This window comes from Nicotiana tomentosiformis, chromosome 5 (genome assembly GCF_000390325.3).
Source record: "Nicotiana tomentosiformis chromosome 5, ASM39032v3, whole genome shotgun sequence".
NCBI lineage: Eukaryota > Viridiplantae > Streptophyta > Magnoliopsida > Solanales > Solanaceae > Nicotiana > Nicotiana tomentosiformis.
Window position 1 is genome coordinate 62,156,935 of NC_090816.1, and position 16,204 is coordinate 62,173,138.

Sequence of the window (16,204 nt, forward strand, 5' to 3'; positions counted from 1 at the left end):
GTATTGTTGAATTTTGGCAATATTGTGGCATATGGACACGTGTGGCATGAGTTGATTATTGTATTGTGATATTGATGTGCATGCGGCAGTATAAGGGTAGTGTATTGATGCGCATGCGGCGAGATAAGATGGGATTTATACGCGTGTTGCTAGAAAGAGAATTACTTGAAGCCACACGGTGAGATAAAGGGGCTAAAGCAAGATTGTGATTGTGAAAAATGTTTCGGGAAAAATGTTTTTTCAAAATATATGCAAGGCTCACGCGGCAATATAAGGAAGATTGTGATTGTGATTTGTGAAATGTGAATATGAGGTGTGGTACCTCGGTGTGATCTCTATTGTACATCCTATATTGGAAAGGCTTGTTGATTTGAACGTTCCTTATTTTGTTTCCTTACCTCATTCCATTCGTATTTTGATTGTAATTGGTTACTTATTGTCTTTATCATATGTACACTCTTTGTTGTCATTTGTTGCTTTTATTTTCGTTGTTAGCCTTGTGTTGATTAATTGCCTTATTGTCATTTATTTCCTTTACATCCCCGTTGTTAGATTATATTAATATTTTACATAGGTGTCACGATCCAAAATCCAGCTAGTCGTGATGGAACCTAACCCAACCCGCTAGGTAAGCAAGATGATAGACAACAAAGCTCAAATAGGATAACTGGAAGCAATAAATAAAATAACTGAGCTTTCTATACAAAATCCCAAGGATTGGTAATACAAGTTATGAGCTTCTATAACTTAAAATTTACAAAGTTGGTTTCGAAATATACATAAACAGATTTACAAATCTAAAGCTATCAAAAATAAGAGGCAGCAATAACCGGAACACAAATACATCTTCAATGCCAGCTTCTGCCATACACAGCAACATCAGCTCCAGAATCTGCACGCAAGGTGCAGAAGTGTAGTATGAGTACAAAGCAGTGACGAGCTCAGAAAAAGGTCAGTGTCCAACATCAATAGCCAATATTAACTCATAATAATATAATGGATGCAGTAAAAGTAATAACTCAAAAGATATTATGCTCAACTCGCTCACAGTTACGAAAAAGTAGTCATGTTTTCCAGGTATAACAGTCAAGTCCAGATATTACAACTGAAAATCATCTAAACATGAGTTTAACAATAGAACTGTATTTCCAATTCAAAACACAAGATAAGAATTTTCGTTTACCAATTAGCATGAGGATAGTACATCTCTATGCCTACATATCAATATACATGTCAAGTTATCAATTAACATCTCTATGCCTACATATCAATATACATGTCAAGTTATCAATTACCATATACCGTCTAGCATGAGAAATATATATCTCTATGCCTACATATCAATATACATGTCAAGTTATCAATTACCATATACCGTCTAGCGTGAGAAATATATATCTCTATGCCTACATGTCAAATCATGAATGTCACAGTTCCGTCTAACAAGAGGAAAAATGCATATATATATGCCTACATGCCAAGTATGCATGTCAAATGAATGATTTCACGGTGATATCCCCAGGTATTCTCACCCTCGACACACTCAAGTTGTCTGTCTCAAATGCCCACTTCATATCACACACACACACACACACACACACTATCACTCAGCACTGTATGGGTGTCTCGCTCATAAGTCCCTCACCAAAACACGTGTATATATATCATTATACATGTGCTCATTGCTGGTATGTCAGACTCCGGAGGGGCGGGTCCTGTCCAAGCGCTAATCAAAAGCCTATAAGGCCTGCTGCGGCATGCAGTCCGGTCCACAATAATAAAGCCTACTGCGGCATGTAACCCGATCCACAATAATAATAATAATAATAATAATAATAATAATAATAATAATAATAATAATAATAATAATAATAATAATAATAATAATAATAATAATAATAATAATAATAATAATAATAATAATAATAATAATAATAATAATAATAATTATTATTATTATTATTATTATTATTATTATTATTATTATTATTATAATAATAATAATAATAATAATAAAATAAAAAAAAACAGTCTACTGTTAAATGGTATCATAGCCTAGGAACTTTCATGGTATATATGAGATAGATCTGAAGTATTCGACATAGATATGTTATTCTTATTATGAATTTAGGAGAAACTAGTATGAAAAATACTAGACTTGAAGAGGTAGATATACCTCAAAACCTTGATTTGTTGAACAAATGGACAATTCCTAAAATCCCTATTAAAACAATTTATGATTATGGATGGTTTGATAAACTTTCTTCAAAACAACTAGTTAAAACTACTGAGCAATCTTTAGCTTTAAATTCGTCTGAACAGACTATTCGTTTGTTAAACAAGCATGATGTAGATTTATATAAAAATCAGTATAATTATCTGCATGTTGGTATGGTTCAAATTGCTTTTAAGTCATTAACCCTTAAAAGGTTACTAGAGACGTTTTTAGCTGCTCTCAGAGATGCTAGAAATCTGAATTTTAGACAGTCTCTGATGGGTTATATTGAATCTACTGTGGCTTACGGTCTAGTATATTTTAATACTCAACCCAATCTTCAATTATCTCTATCTGATGTTAATATACTTGATGCCTTGACATTAAATATGAAAACGCATGGTTATAATTATGCGCCTATATCTGAACTTATATGTTTATCATATAGAATTTATTTTAAATTACTATCTACGTTAAACCCCAGATGTAAACTATATGATACATCCGATCAGACTATATTAGTGGAAACTAATTTTGCAAAGTCTAAGGTCACCACGAGGAGACCTATTAAGTGGGAAGAAATTAATTTTTCGACTACTTGGACTTTGGATTCGGTTATATCCCCTAGTCAGATTACTAATGCTGTCAGTAATACGGAATATTCTCATATTACTCAAAATCCGGATGGTAGGATTTGTATTCAATTTGATGAAAATAGTTCCACTTATAATAGGCAGCCATTTTCTAATAATAGACTTTTGCCTGTTATTAGTCCTAGTTATAATAGGCATTCATTTACTAATCATAGACTGCTGCCTGATATTCAACATATTTCACCTGTTGAACCAATCTATAGACCAACTAGAAATCGTGCTGCATCTTTACATACAATTTCTATCAAAATAGGTGATAAGCCAGTTGAAAGGGTTAAGATTAACCCCCAAATAAATATTGTTCAGGATAGTGATAATATTTCTGATAAGGATATTCCTCCTGCATCCGAAATGGATTTCAACCCCAATGATGTTTAATGATCCCACACCAAATAGATTTTAGTCCAGGGTCACAAGCAAGAAAGTATATTCAAAAAGAATTTTTTTATAATAAATGGAACCGGTTTAAAACTTGGTTTTTTGATACTTATAGTAAAGAGGATTTAAATAATATTTCTCAAGAGTTTTATGAAACTTGTGCTTTACATAATTAAATTATGTATTTTGTTCCTTGGTTTATAACCACTTATTTACCGCTTTATATAAAAGTTTTAGAAAGATCTTATAAATATGAAAGTGGCAATATTACTAAAGCCATATACCCTCCTCAAGCACCTTTTGTTTTACCAAATAATACAGGTATTACATTTACTGCATTTCAAAAATTTATTGATGAAGATGTTGCTGCAGTCAGAATCGCAGAAATTAATAATTTGATTTCTCAAAATAATTATTTGAGTTTATATGTTAAAGTTTTGGGTGAACAAATCAGTTTTCTTAATAAAAAACTTGATGAATTAACTGTTTTGATAAAAGATATGAGTACTAGCAAGAAGACAACTGATATTGCCTCTACGTCTGGAAGCAAATCAGAACCTCAAATTGTTCGTACTCATGTTCAAAGACACCCTGAGATTCAGGATTTTAAATTTAAATCTTTAAATGATTTAGAAGAACTTCTTGATAGAAAGTTATCTGGTTTAAATATCAAACCTATTGATTTATCAAAAGATTTTGCTGATAAATTAGATACCACTTTTGATTATAAAAATGAAGTTTGGTCAGAGTTTAATAAACTCAGAGGTTATCCCAAAAAGAATAGTAAGTATGCTGATAAACCCAGAATGCAAACTTATTATTATAATCGTCCTACTCCTCAAGATGTTTTAATAGAGGAACGTGATTGGAATCAGACTAATACGTCTTATAGTGGTTCCAAAATTCATGAATGGAATCTTGATAGTTTGACTGATAGACAATTAACTATTCTTGTGCATAGAATGCTTATGTATGCAACTATCTGTAAAAGTGTGAAAAATATAGATAGAACTATTTGCAAAATGATTGTTGCAGGTTTTACTGGCCAGCTTCGTGGCTGGTGGGATAATTATTTAACTGCTGATGAAAAGGAAATGATTATTAATGCAATAGCCACTGACGAAAGAGTTGATAATTTAGGCATGGCTCTAGTGAAAAATAGAGAAGATGTTGTTTACACCCTTGTTCTTACCATATTAGAACATTTCAATGGTAGATTTACCAATCAGAACGAGATTGTCCGTACTCTGCTAAATGGCCTTAGATGTAGGACCTTAAGCGAGTTTAGATGGTATAAAGATAATTTTATGAGTAGAGTAATGAAATTACCCGAAAATAAGTATGAACATTCGAAAGCTAAATTTATAGATGGCCTTCCCTCCTTATTTGTTGAAAGAGTTAGAAAAAATCTAAGGGGTAGCTATGGTGAAATTTTATACAAAGATTATATCTATGGAAAATTGATAGGAATATGCATACAAGAAGGATTAAACTTGTGCAATGAGTTAAAATTCTCCAGACAGCTTAAGATAGATAAGCTTAAGGAGAAAAATCAGTTAGGAGACTTTTGCACCCAGTTCAGTTTACCTGAGACTTCTATTCATAAGAAGAAGAAACACAAGTATCATAGATACCCTAACCCAGACAGTCCTTATAAGAAAAAGAGATCAAGATATAGGTCCAAAGAAGAGCGTGATGCTAACAAAGCCCATCGCAAGTCTACTGGATTTACGAAAAATAGGTCCAAGCGAGATCTTGCTGATATTAAGTGTTATAAATGTGAAAAATTTGGCCATATAGCTTCAAATTGTAAGCTTCAAAAGCTAAAAACCTTAGAACTAGAAGAAGAGTTACGTGATAAGGTTTATGGTTTATTATACACCTCTGGATCAGAATCTGATTATTATTATTCTGAGTCAGAATCTGAAATTGAAGTAGATTTACTTGATTTATCTGATAGTGATAAAAATATTAATAATACTTGTACAGCTTGCAGAGGTAATACATGTACCTGTGATGATGATGAATTTTATAAATTGCAATCTCAGTTCCAAGATTTGAACATGAAAACTATTACATCTGATAATGTAATAGAACTTTTAAAAGAAGTTACTGATGATAAACTTCGTGAAAAAATTATAAATTTGGCTACAAGTACTAGTTCAAGTTCTTCAAAACCTTTTGAAAACTCAAAAAAGAAATTTGAATATTCTGCTCCTTATTCTTTATTAGAGGTTAATAACCATCTTTTAAATAAAAGTACAACTCCAGCAAGAAATTCTTCTTTCGATGATTTAAAAGTTGAAGTTAAAAACTTGAAAAGAGAGATCAAATCTCTTAAACAAAATCAAATGATTTGTGATCATAGGATTACTCAGATTGAGAAAATCAATTCTCCAGCTGAGAAATCTGACGATAAAAACAAAGGTATTTCTGAAAATGATATTGAAGAAAAATCTATTAAAATTGATTCTCAACATGATATGTTTTTGGGAATGATGCAAATTGTTACTGCTCATAGATGGTATATTAAATGTACTATTCTAATTGATAATAGTTTTTCTATCACAAATATTACTATGATTGATAGTGGAGCTGATGTTAGCTGCATTCATGAAGGTTTAGTACCTACTAAATATTTTCAAAAAACTACTCATATGGTAAAGTCTTCTTCAGGACATGCTTTAGACATAGAGTTAAATTACCTAATACTGGTATTTGTCAGAATAAAGTCTGCATTCCTCACTTCTTTTTCTTGGTTAAAAATCAGTTATACCCTCCAATTATACTTGGAACACCTTTTATTAATGTTATTTATCCTTTAACTAGCATAAACTCAAAAGGTTTTACAGCTAGTTATAAGGATAAAAAGATTAGTTATACTTTTGTTACAGATCCAGTAACTAGAGATATAAATTATTTAATTGATATGAAGCAAAGACATATTGATTCATTACAATTAAAATTATTCAGTATGAATATATTTGATACTTTGAATTCTATAAAAGTGCAGGAAAAGATTAAATTAATTTTCGAAAATATTGCTATTGATATTTGTGCTGAGCATCCCAGTGCTTTTTGGAATAGAAAAAAGTATATTGTCTCTCTTCCATATGAAGATAATTTCTCTGAAGATGATATTTCTACAAAATCTCGACCTTGTCAGATGAACGCCGAATTATTAGAATTCTGCAAAAAAGAGATTGATAACTTGTTACAAAAGAATTTGATAAAACCCTCAAAATCCCCTTGGTCTTGCACAGCTTTTTATGTTAATAATGCTGCTAAAAAAGAACGTGGTATTCCTAGATTGGTTATTAATTATAAACCGTTAAATAAGTTTTTAAAATGGATAAGATATCCAATTCCCAATAAAAAGGATTTATTGTCAAGATTATATGATGCCAATATATTTTTTAAGTTTGATTTAAAATCTGGTTATTGGTAAATTCAAATATTTAAAGAGCATACTTATAGAACTGCTTTTAATGTTCCATTTGGGCAATATGAATGGAATGTTATGCCTTTTGGTTTAAAGAATGCCTCTTCTGAATTTCAAAAAATCATGAATGATATATTTAATCCATATCTGGATTTTATCATTGTTTATATTGATGACATTTTGATATTCTCCAAAACATTTGAAATGCATATTAAGCATTTAGATATTTTTAAAAGAATTGTTATACAAAATGGTTTGGTTATTTCAAAACAAAAAATGAGTTTATTCCAAACTAATATTCGATTTTTAGGACATTATATCTGTTAAGGAAAAATAACTCCGATTCAAAGATCTATTGATTTTGCTTCAAATTTTCCCGATATTATTACTGATAGAACTCAGTTACAAAGATTTTTAGGAAGTTTAAATTATATATCACCTTTTTATAAATATTTGTCTCGTGATTTAGCTCCCTTATATGATAGGTTAAAAAAGGATTATAAAAACCCTTGGACTAATAGTCATACTATTTTAGTTAAAAATATTGAACAACGTGTTAAATCTTTACCTTGTTTAACCCTTGCTAATCCTACATGACAAAAGATTGTCGAGACAGATGCGTCTAACATTGGTTACGGAGGGATTTTGAAACAGATAAATCCAAATAATAATCATGAATACTTGATTAGATTTTACTCTGGAAAATGGTCTGAAATCCAGAACAAAAATACGCTACTGTGGCTCATGAAATGTTAACCATAATTAAATGTGTTTTAAAATTCCAAGATGATTTATACAATCAAAAGTTTTTGATAAAAACTGACGCACAATCTGTTAAATATATGTTTAACAAAGATTTTAAACATGATGCCTCAAAAATGATATTTGCAAGATGGCAGGCTCAATTAGCCCCCTTTGATTTCAAAATTCAATACAAAAAGGGAATTGATAACTCTCTGCCAGATTTCTTATCTCGTGAATATTTGCAGGATGGAACCCCCATGGGGCAGAGGTAGAGGTAGAGGAAGGGGAAGATCATCCCCACATTCCCAAGGAAGGACATCGCCTTCAGGATCGTCATACGGATCCACATCAAACTCCCCAGTTATACAAATGGGAAGAAGAAGCTTGACTAATGAGAAGATATCTCTTAGAGGCGAATCCTCAATGATAGGACCATCCATTCACCTGGAAGATATTCCAAAAGACAGTCTATTATACGCACATTTACAGGCATATTTGACTGCTCAAAAGCGAAGTGATACTTTTGCTTCAATTACAAAAGAGGACAATGATGATATCAAGTCCTATGAAAAATTACCTAAAAAAGAAATGATATTTTTTTTGGAGAATTCTGAGATACAAAGAAAAGATGAACCCTGGAAGATATTCCAGAGATACTTAATAAATGGATTATATTATCCGGTTGAGTCATACAAAACCCGTTCTTATTATGAAACTATTCTTACAAGTACAGGCAGTGCAGAATTTCAGCACTTTTCTGGTTATAGCACAGACGAAAATGTTTATAACTTCTCGAAAATCATCATCAAATAGATTATATCCGTTGAAGACTGGAAAATATCCATAATGAAAGAAAGGCAGATAAGCCTTAACAAGTCCCGTATAAATTTTACCTATTGGGATTATATCCAGGCCGTTGATAAAGTGCTCTATTACAATAATGATAAACATAAGCACACTTGGTTCATAAAAGTGTGTGCAAAGATATTTGCAAAATCTATTCCTAATTGGTTTTTAAACTGGTGGTCATACCACGGTCCGACAATAAAGATATTACCCGAGCCATTTCTTATGTTATACAAAGAATGGACGAAAGTTTCACCAGTTCTAAATGAGTTATACCACACTGATCATATCTGTTACTTAGAAAAGATTGATAGATATATTTCTTCCTAGAATTCTCTATTTCTTGAATTCATAAATGGACTCTGGAAATAGGATTCACCGAGGAACAAATTTTTTTTTTATACAGAACCTTTTATTTCTGGGATAAACTGATGAAAAAGGATCCTAAAATAAAGACGTTATACGGTCAAGAACTCTTGAATTCCATTAAAATAAAAATCCAAAAATATTCCAGCAACCCTCAGAAATAAAAAAAATTGACGATAGCTCAGTGCAGCACATTGCCAGAAAGATCTCCTTTCAAGAAGGGAATAAAGAAGAAATGATTAATGAATATTTGGAAGAAGTAAAAAAAAAAATTTGCTTCGTTCTATCAATCAATATGAGAAATCAGACACTTCAATGCAAAGTGAGACCAGCAACGATGATATCACAGATGACTCTCAACCTATTGAATCAGAGAAGATATTATCTGATGAAGCCTTACAAGATGCGGAAGAATTCCTCCGCAAAATAAAAGAATTAGAAAAACGACCAGCACAGTGAAGCCGCCGGACCCCACAGCACAGTGAAGCCGCCGGACCCCAGTCGCTAGTAGAAACACTGTTCATCAACAGTAGAAACACTATTTTATACAGTAGAAACACTATACAAGGGACCCAGTGGGACCCTTTTTAATGTTTAAAGATTCTTTTCCTTTTTCTATTTATAGGTTCATTCGTTCAGAGAGAAGAGGAAGCCGAAAAACTCTCTCTCTCTCTCTCTCTTAAATCTCTCTCTCTCTCTCTCTCTCTCTCTCTCTCTCTCTCTTTCTCTCTATTGTAAGTTTGTAAGTACTACTTTGTAATCGAAGATCAAGTAAATAAAATCTCAAGTTCTTCGTACTCAGGCCTTGCATCCCGGCCTCATAAGGTATTTATTCTTACTTATAGTATTTCTTCTAGTCTCTCCTCTCTGGTCGTGACTATGTCCGGCTAAGAGACTTCATATCTATGTTGAATATCTAACTTCTCTCCTATATAAACTATGAAAGATCTGGCCTCTATCAAAATATAAATAAATTTTATATATAGTTTCTTGACTTGGTTTCGAGATGGTGGTACAGTCTAATATAGCATTACTTTTATTGGCTTTGCCTTAGTGGCTCCGTCTAGCCAGCCGTGAACCTTAGCCCGTTAAATGGAGTTGAAAAGGGCATCTTCTTTCACGGTTAGAATTGCTAGATACATGGGCTCAATGAGAGTATGTATTATATTAAGACAGACCCCTTGCTTGAGTAAAAGGTTGAACCTTCCATATAGTCATCAAAATATATAAACAATTCTTATATATTTTGACTCTTATCTTTACTGGTCGTGCGGATTACCGCCAGTCTTTAAACGTAAGGATACTGAATTAGCTACTTAGAAAGTCTATAAGAGATCTTTAACTGGTGGAAACCTCAGTGGACATATAAAAGTCAGCTGAGGTGCGAAACAATTCCAGTTCCTGTTAATCCGGTGATCTCTCGGACTGACTAAATTAGTTAATTCCAAATAGCTAGATTGAGATGGCCGTGCGGACTACCGTCTGCCTACACTAATAATAATAATAATAATAATAATAATAATAATAATAATAATAATAATAATAATAATAATAATAATAATATAACTTTTCATGCTAGTTTCTCCTAAATTCATATTTCAGAAACATATCTATGTCGAATATTTCATATCTATCTCATATATACCATGAAAGTACCTAGGCTCTGATACCATTATAACAGGATCAAGTGGCGGGCGGTAATCCGCACAGCCTTCTCAACTAAGCTAAAACAAAAATTACTGTTTGACCGGGAACTGGAATTGTTTCGCACCTCTGCTGACTTTTATATGTCCACCGAGGTTTCCACCAGTTAAAGATTTCTATTTTAACATATTTGAGAATTCTTAATCTAGCTAATTCAGTACCCTTATATTTAAAGACTGGCAGTAATCCGCACAATCAGTAAGGATATAAGAATTGAAATATACTTGAATTTTATATGTAGTTTAATGACTGTATGGAAGGTTATAACCTTTACTCAAGCAAGGGGTCTGTCGTAATATAATACATACTTTTATTGAGTCCATGTATCTAGCAGTTCTAACCATGAAAGAAGATGCCCTTTTTAACTCCATAATCGGGCTGAGGTTCACGGCTGGCTAGACGAAGCCACTAAGGCAAAGCCAATAAGAGCAGTATTATATTAGACTGTACCAACCATCTTGACACCAAGTCAAAACTCTATATATAAAGTTCATTTATATTTAAATAGATGCCGTCTCTTTCATGGTTTATATAGGAGAGAAGTTAGATACTCAACATAGATATGAAGTCTCTTAGCCGGACATCGTCACGGCCAGAGAGGAGAGACTAGAAGAAAAACTAACTAAGAAAGAAATCAGTAGCTTTTGGCCGGGATGCAAGGCCTGAAGATGAAGAACTGAAAACTTTATTTACTTGTTCTTCTTGTTACAATCAACAAACTACAAACTCTTAATTACACTTTGAAGAGAGAGAGAGAGAGAGAATTCTAGAGAGAGAGGGTCTCCGTTCGCTTCTTCTTCTTCTGAACGAATGAAACGTATAAATAAAAAAGAAAAGAATCTATGAACAGTAAAAAGTGGGTCCCGTGGGTCCCTGTTACAGTATTTTTACTATACAAAATAGTATTTCTACTGTTGATGAACAGTGTATCTACTGTTAATGAACAGTGTATCTACTGTTTGAGTGGGGTCCGGCGGCTTCACTGTGCTGTGGGTCCGGCGACTTCACTGTTGTTTGTGGGGTCCAGTTGTTTCACTTTGCTGGTCTTTTGTCTGATTCTTTCATTTTGCGGAGGAATTCTTCCGCATTCTGCAAATCTTCATCAGATAGTATTTTCTCTGATTCAAAGGGTTGAGAATCTTCAGCGATATCATCGTTGCTGGTTTCACTCTGCATAGAAGTGTCTGATTTTTCATATTGATTAATATAATGAAGTAAATTTCTTCTGACTTCTTCCAAGTAGTTGCTAATCATTTCTTCTTTATCTCCTTCCTGAAAGGAGATCTTTCTGGCAATATGCCGCACTGAGCTATCATCAATCACCTCTTTCTGAGGTTTGCTAGAATATTCTTGGATTTTCGTTTTCATGGAATCCAAGAGCTCTTGACCATATAATGTCTTTGTTTTGGGATCCTTTTTCATTAGTTTATCCCAAAAGTTGTTGTAAAAGGTCCTGTATAAGCACGGGACTTGTTCTTCGGTGAATCCGACTTCCGGAGTCTATTTATGAATCCAGGAAATAGAGAATTCCAGAAAGAAAGAAATTTGGTCAATTTTTTCTGGGTAACAGATATGATCTGTGTGATATAAATTGTTTATAAAAGGGGAAATTTTTATCCATTCTTTATATAACATGAGAAATGGATCAGGTAAAATTTTTACTGTCGGACCGTGGTATGACCACCAGTTTAGAAACTAATTAGGAATAGCCTCTGCAAATATCTTTGCACATACTTTAATAAACCAAGTATGCTTGTGTCGATCATTATTGTAGTATAACACTTTATCAAATGCCTGGATATAATCCCAATAGGTGAAATTCATTCGAGATTTGTTAAGGCTTATCTGCCTTTCTTTCATTGTGGATATACCCCAGTCTTCAACAGATATAATCTGTTTAATTATAATTTTCGAGAAGTTATAAACGTTCTCATTTGTGCTATATCCAGAAAAGTGCTGAAACTCTGCACTGCCAGTACTGGTGAGTATTGTTTCATAATAAGAGCGGGTTTTGTATGACTCACCCGAATAATATAATCCATTTATCAAATACCTTTGGAATATCTTCCACGGCTCTTATTTTCTCTGAATATCAGAATTTTCTAAAAGAAATATCATTTCTTTTTTAGACACTTTCTCATATGACTTGATATCATCATTGTCATCTTTTGTAATGGAAGCAAAAGAATCACTTTGCTTAGCAGAAATATCTTTCTGTTTTTGAGCAGTCAAATATGCCTGCAAATGTGCGTATAACGGATTATCTTCTGGAATATCTTCCAGATGGACGGATGGTCCGATCGATGATTCTTCTCTGAGAGATATCCTCTCATTGGTTAAACTCTTTCTTCCCATTTGTATAACTGGAGAGTTTGATGTGGATCCGTATGACGATCCTGAAGGTGATGATCTTCCTCTGGACTGTGGGGATGATCTTCCCCAACCTCTACCTCTTTCCCTACCCCAGGGGGTTCCATCCTATAAATATTCATGAGATAAGAAATCCGGCAGAGAATTATCAATTCCCTTTTTATATTGTATTTCAAAATCAAAAGGGGCTAATTGAGCCTGCCATCTTGTAAATATCATTTTCGAGGCATCATGTTTAAAGTCTTTGTTAAACATATATTTAACAGATTGTGCGTCATTTTTTATCAAAAACCTTTGATTGTATAAATCATCTTAAAATTTTTACATTTTACTATGGTTAACATTTCATGTGCCACAGTGGCGTATTTTCGCTGGGCTTCAGACCATTTACCAGAGTAGAATCTAATCAGATATTCATGCTTATTATTGGGATTTATCTGTTTCAAAATCCCTCCGTAACCAATATTAGATGCATCTGTCTCGATAATCTTTTACTATGCAGGATTAGCAAGGGTCAAGCAAGGTAAAGATTTAGCACGTTGCTTAATATTCTTAACCAAAGCAGTATGACTATCAGTCCAAGGATTTTTATAATCCTTTTTTAGCCTATCATATAAGTGGGCTAAATCACGCGACAAATCTTTATAAAAAGGTAATATATAATTTAAACTTCCCAAAAATATTTGTAACTGGGTTCTATCAGTAATAACATCAGGAAATTTTGAAGCAAAATCGATCGATCTTTGAATAGAAGTAATCTTTCCTTGACAAATATAATGTCCTAAGAATCGAATGTTAGTTTGGAATAAACTCATTTTTTATTTTGAGATAACCAAACCATTTTGAATAACAATTCTTTTAAAAATATCTAAATGCTTAATATGCATTTCAAGTGTTTTGGAAAATACCAAAATGTCATCGATATAAACAATAATAAAGTCTAGATAGAGGTTGAAAATATCATTCATAATTTTTTGGAATTCAGAAGGGGCATTCTTCAAACCAAAAGGCATAACATTCCATTCGTATTGCCTAAATAGAATATTAAAAGCAGTTCTATAAGTATGCTCTTTAAATATTTGAATCTGCCAATATTCAAATTTTAAATCAAATTTTGAAAATATATTGGCATCATATAACCTTGACAATAAATCTCTTTTATTGGGAATAGGATACCTAACCCACTTCAAATATTTATTCAAGGATTTATAATTAATGACTAATCTAAGAATACCACGTTCCTTTTCAGCTGCGTTATTAACATAAAAAGCTGTGCAAGACCAAGGAGACTTTGAGGGTTTTATCAAACCCTTTTGTAACAAGTTATCAATCTCCTTTTTGCAGAATTTCACTAATTCTGCGTTCATCTGACAAGGTCTAGATTTAGTAGGAATATCATCCTCAGAGAAATTATCTTCATAAGGCAGAGTTACAATATGCTTTTTTCTATTCCAAAAAGCACTAGAATGTTCTGCACAAATATCAATAGCAATACTTTCGGAGATCAATTTGATCTTTTCCTGTACTTTAGTAGAATTCAAAGTACATACTAAACAATTCTAACTGCAAAGAATTAATATATTTCTGCTTCATATCAATTAAAGCATTAATATCTCTAGTTACTGGATCTGTAACAAAAGTATAACTTATCTCTTTATCCTTATAAGTAGCAGTAAAACCTTTCGAGTCTATGCTAGTAAAAGGATAAATTGCGTTAATAAATGGTGTTCCAAGTATAATTGGAGGGTATAACTGGTTTTTAACCAAGAAAAAGAAATGGGGAATACAGACTTTATTCTGACAGATACCCGTATTAGGCAATTTATACTTTATATCTAAAGCATGTCCGGATGCAGGTCTAACCATATGAGTAGTTTTTTGAAAATATTTTGTAGGTATTAAACCTTCTTGAATGCAGCTAACATCTGCTCCACTATCAATCATGGCAATATTTGTAATAGAAAAACTATTATCAATTAGAATAGTACATTTGATATACCATTTATGAGCAGTAATAATTTGCATCATTCCTAAAAACATATCATGTTTAGGATTAAAACTAATAGGTTTTTCTTCAATATCATTTTCAGAAATACCTTTGTTTTTATCATTAGATTTCTCAGCTGGAGAATTGATTTTCTCAATCTGAGTAATCCTACGATCACAAATCATTTGATTTTGTTTAAGAGATTTGATCTCTCATTTCAAGTTTTCAACTTCAATCTTTAAATCATCGAAAGCAGAATCTCTTGCTGGAGTTGTATTTTTATTTAAAAGACGGTTATTAACCTCTAGTAAAGAATAAGGCGGGGAATATTCAAATTCTTTTTCAAAAGGTTTTGCAAACTTAGGACTTGAATTAGAACTTGAACTAGCAGCCAAATTAATAATTTTTTCACGAAGTTTTTCATCAGTAACTTCTTTTAAAAGTTCTATTACATTATCATATGTAATAGTTTTCATGTTCAAATCTTGAAACTGTGATTGCAATTTATAAAATTCATCATCATCACAAGTACATGTATTACCTTTGCAAGTTGTACAAGTATTATCAATATTTTTATCACTATCAGATAAATCAAGTAAATCTATTTCAGCTTCGGATTCTGACTCAGAATAATAATCAGATTCTGATCCAAAAGTGTATAACAAACCATAAACCTTATCACGTAACTAATCGTCTAGTCCTAAGGTTTTCAGCTTTTGAAGCTTACAATTCGGGGCTATATGGCCAAATTTACCACACTTGTAACACTTAATGTCAGCAAGATCTCTCTTAGACCTATTTTTGGTAAATCTAGTAGACTTGCGATAGGCTTTCTTAGCTTCTCGTTCCTCTTTGGATCTATATCTAGGTCTCTTTATCCTATAAGGACTGTCTTGATTGGGGTATCTATGATACTTATGTTTCTTCTTCTTATGAGTAGAAGTCTCGGGTAAACTGAACTGGGTGCAAAAGTCCCCTAATTGGTTTTTTTCCTTAAGCTTATCCATTTTAAGCTGTCTGGACAATCTTAATTCATTGCACAGGTTTAACCCTTCCTGTGTGCAAATTCCTATCAACTTACCATAGGTATAGTCTCTGTATGAAATTTCACCATAACTACCTCTTAAAATCTTTCTAACTCTTTCAGCAAATAAAGAGGGAAGGCCATCTATGAACTTAGCTTTCCAATGTTCAAGCTTATTTTCTGTTAGTTCCATCACTCTACTCATAAAAGTATCTTTATACCATCTAAACTCACCTAAGGTCTTACATCTAAGGCCATTAAGGAGAGTACGGACAGTCTCATTTTGGTTGGTAAATCTACCGTTGAAGTGTTCTAATATAGTAAGAATAAGAGTATAAACAACATCTTCTCTATTTGCCACTAGGGTCATTCCTAAGTTATCAACTCCTTCTTCAGTGGCTTGAGCATTAATAACTATTGCTCTTTCTTCGATAGTCAAATAATTGTCCCACCAACCACGAAGTTGGCCAGTAAA